Here is a 7108-nt window from a genome sequence, read left to right as displayed (position 1 = left end):
GTTGCTTGTGGATTGATGTGTCACCACTATCTGTCACTCTCAGGGCTATTCTGAGCACACCTATTTTGGGCTTTTTTAAAAAAATACTTTTATTTAACCCCTTTAGAGCCAGCAGTAAGACTGTGTTTCTGTTAGGTTGGATGTGATCCTTGCCATCGTAAACCAGAGCAGGTGTGATCAGTTACCTGTGCAAGGCCTGCACCAGAATGGGCACGTTGTTTGTCTTTGTTTCTTTTTTTGAGGGAATGGGGCATATTTCACAAGATTACGTAAGCACTTTGGCTGGCGACGAGCACAGATGGCAGCACTGCTGGTGGCATAGCTGCTTTTAAGTGGTCCAGGGCACTTGACAGTGATGCAGCTGCCCTTGAACCTGCACAGGCTCCTTCCTGTCAGTATCCCAATAAAACTTAACTAGTTTGCCATTCGACTTGGATGGAATCCTTCCTTTCTTTAGTCTCTTAGTATCTTCCCTATCTATAGTAAATAAATCTGTCTATATCTCCCTAGGAAAAAGCCCTGTGATACTCTATGCAACAAAACCAAAGGCAAGTCTAGGAGGAGCAGATAATGGCCCTTAGCTATAGGTGATAAGGCATACAACTGAGCCAAGTGTCAGAGGAACCCCCAGGTGACAGTTTTCGTCTGTAACAGGGTCTGCCAGGTAAGGAATGTCCCCCCTCCTCAAGTAGCTGGTGGACAAGTATGTTACAGTCCCTGAAAGCTGTGGATCAGGAATGTAAGCAGGCAGTTGTGTGGCCTGGGTTGTAGGTAACAAGACATGCAACTGAGGCCACACTGTCCACCCACGGTGGCTTTATAGCGGAGGAGTTAGAGTGGAAAGAATGGCTGTTACTTACTGTTAGCCTCTGTGAGTTAAATGGGAGAAAGGGAAGGAAAGGTAGAGAGGGATTGCTTGTCATACAGCTAAGAAGTGCAAATTGAGTCTGTTTCTGGGATCCAAAAACTTGGGAAGCCATGGGAAGAGTTGGTAAATACAAAGGAAGGGAAGATCCATGACTCAACATGTTGGTGGCCTTAGAGATGGTTCAGTGGAGGAAAATGATAATCAGAATACTCTGCCTCTGAACAGCTTGACTGGGAGGGACTGAGGTGGCTCCATGGGAAAAACAGACTGTGTCTGCTGCTGGACCTGGGGACCTGTCCTCTGACCACACATACACCCTGGCGTGTATGTACCCATATACACACTACAAACAATAACAAAGACAAAAAAGACTAAAATAAAAACTTTTTAACCATTTGTCTTTTGAGACTGGGACATGGGGGAGGGTGATGGGGTGAAAACTCTTAATTGTAGGTGCCATGAAATGGAAATTGTCACTTGTCCCTCCTTGAGATAAAAAGTGTAGTCTGACACAACGGAATCAGACCATCAGCTTGTATAAACTATTAGGGACGTCTGGTTGTTTCTTGAGGTGTTTGTGAATATTAGATACTAGAAGGCAATAGAAAGGGCAGGCATTACTGAGAACTGGGTGTGAAGGAAATGCATGCTACATAATTCAACACCTAGATAAGACTGTTGACAGCAAAGTTAAAAGCTAATTTAGCAGTGACCTCAAGATTGGACTGGGCCTTTAGGTTTTCTGATAATAGTAGGCTACATGACCTTTGTAATGTAGGAGAGGCCAGCAGGTCTGTGAAGAATAGCATGCACGCCTTTAATCCCAGCACTTGGGAGGCAGAGGCAGGCGGATCTCTGTGAGTTCGAGACCAGCCTGGTCTACGAGAGCTAGTTCCAGGACAGGCTCCAAAACCACAGAGAAACCCTGTCTCGAAAAAAACCAAAAAAAAAAAAAAAAAAAGAATAGCATGCGCATAGGGTTAGTGAGTGCTAAAAACCTCGAGGACTTGGGGAAAGGAAACCCAAGGAAGGTCTTTGGTAGTTGCTTGGTAGTTGCTTGGTAGTTGCTTTGGTTTTAACCAAATGGGGGCCTATTTGTATTGGTTGAGTTGAAGTCACAGGAAACCAAATTTGGTGTTTTTGAGCCTCTAGAACAGTAGTTCTCAACCTGGGGGCCACAACCCCCTGGGGGAGTTGAACACCCCTTTCACAGGGAATCACCTAAGACCACTGGAAAACATTTACATTACGATTCATAACAAGCAAAACTATAGTTAAGAAGTGGCGGTGAAAATTTCATGGGGGTCAGCCACAACTTGAACTATTAAGGGGCTGCAGTGTTAGGAGGTTTGAGAACCAGCTAAAAGGAAGGCTTCAGAGCCAAGCCTCAGCCCACTCCGAGGTGTGAATGATGGCAGGGAGGATGGGGGGTGGTGGAGGGTGATCAGAAGTGGCCAAGATTAAAATGAGCATACAAAGGAACTAGAGGCCTCATGAATTGCACATCTGCTAGCCCTTATTAGTGTGTAAAACACGGACTATGGTACAGACTGGAGCTAACCTTGGCAACCCTCAGGTGCCAAGAACTAAGCAGCACTGAGTAGATTGAGAATGGCACAGGTAGGTGCTATTTGTCCTGTGGATGGCTAATTATCTGCCCACGGGTGCTATATGTTTCTCCCTCCCCAGTTGGTAAGTGTACTGCCAGGGACACTGCAGACCACTTGGGAAAGTTTCTACTTGGTGTGAATTTTAAGGCAGACATGTCTGGTTGGGTGAAATGAGAGCCGTAAAGTTTGACCTCTCTTCCATGGGCAATAAATAACCAAACAAATAGGCTGCCCAGGGTGTGTGTGACAAAGCTACAGAAACCACGAAGAATTTTTAAAGGACAGAGTATCCAACCAGCAGCAAGCAAACACTCAGCTGTCCAGTGTGGCCTGTAAAGGAGCCAGATGGAGGCTGGTCATGGTGCCATGCATCTTTAATCCAAGCACTTGGGAGTCAGAAAACCATCTTAGTCTCCGTAGTGAGCTCCAGGACAGCCAGGACTACATAGAGACCTTATGCAGCAGCAGCTGTATGGGTCCATTGAGGTGGCTCATTGGTGGGGGCTCTTGTTTCCAGGCCTGAAAACCTGAGTTTGATCTACAAGGCCCACCCACATGGTGGAAGAAGACAGCCGACTCTTCAGATGTCCCCTGACCCTGACATACATGCCAGTGTGCACATGCATTTGTGTGCATAGACACAGTGAATAGGTTAACAATAAATAAATAAAAATAAACAATAAATAATGTTACAAAAAAAAAAAGAGCCAAACAACTCATGGGTAATGGCTGAATTACAAAGAGCTAAATAGAGAAATGTCATTCCTGGCCACACTGCTGAACCCAGAGCTGGTCTCTTGAAAACAGTGCAAGTGGTGAGATTTCCCTATTCCCCTGGCTGCTGTATCCCCAACCAACTCTACCTTGGCAGGAGCAGCCTTTGGGTGCTCCATCAAGGTTTCCTCCAGAGCCCCACTGTCACAGGATTGTTAGCACGTTCAGGGACAAAATCCTGGATTAATGTACCTTCAAAATGTTCATGCTCGGGCTGGAGAGATGGCTCAGAGGTTAAGAGCACTGACTGCTTTTTCCAGAGGCCCTGAGTTCAATTCCTAGCAGCCACGTGGTGGCTCACAGCCATCTGTAATGAGATCTGGTGCCCTCTTCTGGCCAGCAAGCATATAGACAGAACACTGTATACATAATTAATTAATTTTAAAAATGTTCATGCTCCCTTAAAACTTTATAGTTCAAGCCGAGCATGCCCAGAGGCACTCCTATCCATCACTTTAATCTTAAAATGTGTTTCAGCATCTTAGAAACTGAGTGTGCTTAGAAGGGGGCCGCATCGTCTTGAGTAGCTATAGTCTTATGTAAAACTCACATGCTTCCTTCATCCAAGGACGGCATTGCTTTAGGATGCAAGTGTGTGGTCACATGATGGTACTCCAGGAAGATGGCTTCATTATATAGATGATATGGTGCTAGCGTTGAAGCGTCTTACAGATGTAGAAACACCTTGAAGATGTGCAAACCAAACCTAAGGAAGAAAGTGGGATGTTAATCCACACAGTGTGAGGTCAGCTGAGATTTTTTTTCCTTTTTGAGACAGGGTTTCAAAACTTGCTTTTTTAACTCACTGAAATCCTGCCGCTGCCTCCCAAGTACTGGGATTAAAGGCATGTGTCACCACCGCCCAGCCATCTGAGAAATTCTTAAGAATTTTATGGTTGGGTAAGACACATATGAGCCCTGACAAGGTTATTGGCCAAATTCCATAGTATTTTCTGGACATGATTGTTCTCAATGAACTCAAAGCAGCTATGGTGTGCACAGGATCAAGCCAGTCAGCATTCTAGCACAAATGGGGAGGGGTGTGAGCCCCTTTACTGCTGCTGGGGAGCTATTGACAGCCATGCTGCTAGGAGAGGAGTCCGTTTTGCTTAGGGGTGTGGTCCCTGGTAAATTGACCATGCTCTAATAGATGGCTACAATCCCATACATATATTCATAGCACTATTGAACTCAGTGGGTTATGAAAGGGGGGGAGGCATGAAGTCAGGAGAGGAGTGAGGGTGGATATGAGTAAAAGACATTGAATACATGTATGAAATCATCAATGAGTAAGTAAAAACTAGAAGCTGGAAAGATAGCTCAGTGAATAAGAAGAGTATATGCGGGGGCTGGAGAGATGGCTCAGCGGTTAAGAACATTGCCTGCTCTTTCAAAGGTCCTGAGTTTAATTCCCAGCAACCACATGGTGGCTCACAACCATCTGTAATGAGGTCTGGTGCCCTCTTCTGGCCTGTAGGAATACATGCAGACAGAATATTGTATACATAATAAATAAATAAATATTTAAAAAAAAAAAGAGTATATGCCCTCACAGAAGGCATGAGTTTGGTTCCCAGAATCCACATTTAGTGGTTCCAGCTGCTCAGGACCAACAGCTCTGACCTTAATGGGTGTATGCGCTCATATACAGATATCTACATACAAACACACACATAATTTTAAAAATAATCTTAAAGCTAAAACAAAAATAGTTTTAAAGAATTCTCCAATAGCCTGTGCCTAAGAATGTAAAACATAGCTTGGTGGTGGCACACATCTTTAATCCCAGCACTCAGGAGGCAGAGGCAGATGGATCTCTGTGAGTTCAGGCTAGCCTGGTCTACAGAGCAAGTTCCCGGACAGGCTTCAAAGCTACAGAGAAACACTGTCTCAAAAAACAAAACAAAACCCAAACAAGAACAACAACAACAACAACAAAAACCTAAAACAGATATGGGTGTTTGGGAGCTCCTTTTTGCTGATGCATTTTTAACTCGTTTTTGTTCATTAAGAAGGAGTTATTTGTTTGGGCTGGAGAGATGGCCCAGCAGTTAAGAGTACTGGCTGCTCTTCCATAGGACCTGAGTTTGATACCCAGCAACCCACATGCTACAGACAGCCCACAACTGTAACTTCAGTTCCCTGGGACCTGACATCTTCACGCCAATGTACATGAAATTAAATAAATTTTTTAAAAAGACTGTCTAGATGCTAGATTTGAAACAAAAAGACTTGCTTTTATTTCAAGTGTATGACTGACTGTTTTGCCTGCATGCATGTATGTCCATCATGAGCATGCAGTGACCCTGGAGGCCAGGAAAAGGTATCAGTACCTCTGGAACTACAGATACAGATGTGGGTGCTGGGAACTGAACTTGGGTCCTTTGCAAGTGGCATTTCTGTGTCCTGCCTTCCTATGCTTAGAACTTGATTTTTAAAGAAAATAAAAAAGGAGAGTCCAGCCTGGTCTACAAGAGCTAGTTCCAGGACAGGCTCCAAAACCACAGAGAAACCCTGTCTAGAAAAAAAAAAAAAAAAAAAAAAAAAAAAAGGAGAGTGACCCATGTGGAATTCTTTTAAAAAGACCTAGAGGCTTCTGAAGAAATTCCAGAGGGCTACAGATGGGGGCTAGGCAGAGCTGACCTGAGCAAGCTGTCCCAGTAGGATCCTGGCCCTAGTCATGGAAAGGAACAGACATCTAGAGTCCACCACTAACGTAACTATCGCCAGTCATGCACAAAGCATTGCTACAGCTGGAATCTGCCGCTGGTTCCACTTCAGTAGCACTAAAAGCAACTTCTCCAGCTAAGGATAGAGTGGAGAGCCTCGTGGCCTAACCCGTGAGGGTGACACAGCGTCTGGCACCACAAAGGCAGTCCACACATTGACGATACCACATGGTGTCTGCAAACCCTGCCACCCTTGCCATCCAGGCTGTGCTGAGAGCCTCTCCAGCCACTGACTCTCCCTCTCCTGATAACTCAACCAAGAGTCAAGCTGGAAAAGGTACAGAAAAGGATGCTCCCCACATCTGTAGATTCCTGGTACAAGCAAGATGCTGCTCCAACTAAGGTCACCAGCCAGTAATAGTGGCTACTGCAATGCAAAGCACACGGATGCCAAGTGACTAGAGAGGAGGGGAGGAGCCAGGGGCCTGAGTGCAGAGCAGATGAAACTCATCCTTCAGCTGTCTTCAGAGGCTTGACTCTAGGTGGCCCAATGGGTCAAGGGGAACAGGGGGGAGCTGGACAGCCACAGAAAAGAGCAGATTTGGAAATACATAATACAGTTAAGTTAAATATGTATAGTATATAAATAAATAATTGTATATGTTTATAAATATAATCAATATATAAAACATACATATTTAATATGTGATACAAAAGCAGAGCCCATTGTGGTTTCCTATGTAACAGCCCACAAGCCCCAGATTGTCACATGCAGCCTTCAGTCCCATCAGATACAAACCCCTCAGTGCCGAAGGAGAGACTGAACCCGGATGAGAGAGAAGGCTTTTCTGGAGGCAAGATAAAATTGTTTGTGTGCAGCTGCTTGTGTGTGCACGTGACTGTGTGTGCAGGTGCGAAGGTCGGAGCTATCTATAGCTCACCACCTGTTTTGAGATAGTTTTCTTATGCTGAGCCTGAATCTGCCTGTGTTGGCTAGATCCGCTGGCCAGCAAGCCCAGGGATCCACCTGTCTCCATCTCCTCTGGGCTGGGGTCACAGGTGCCCATCGCTGTTATACTTATTAGCTTCTACATTGACTTTGGGGATCTGACTCTGGGTCCTCCTGCTTGCATAGAAGCACTTTACCCCCTGGGCCATCTCCCCAGTCTCAAACTGTAAAATCTTGA

This window comes from Microtus oregoni, unplaced genomic scaffold, assembly GCF_018167655.1.
Source record: "Microtus oregoni isolate MIOR12 unplaced genomic scaffold, Mior012 000020F_ref0000438, whole genome shotgun sequence".
NCBI classification, from domain to species: Eukaryota; Metazoa; Chordata; class Mammalia; order Rodentia; family Cricetidae; genus Microtus; species Microtus oregoni.
This window is presented reverse-complemented; position numbering follows the sequence as displayed.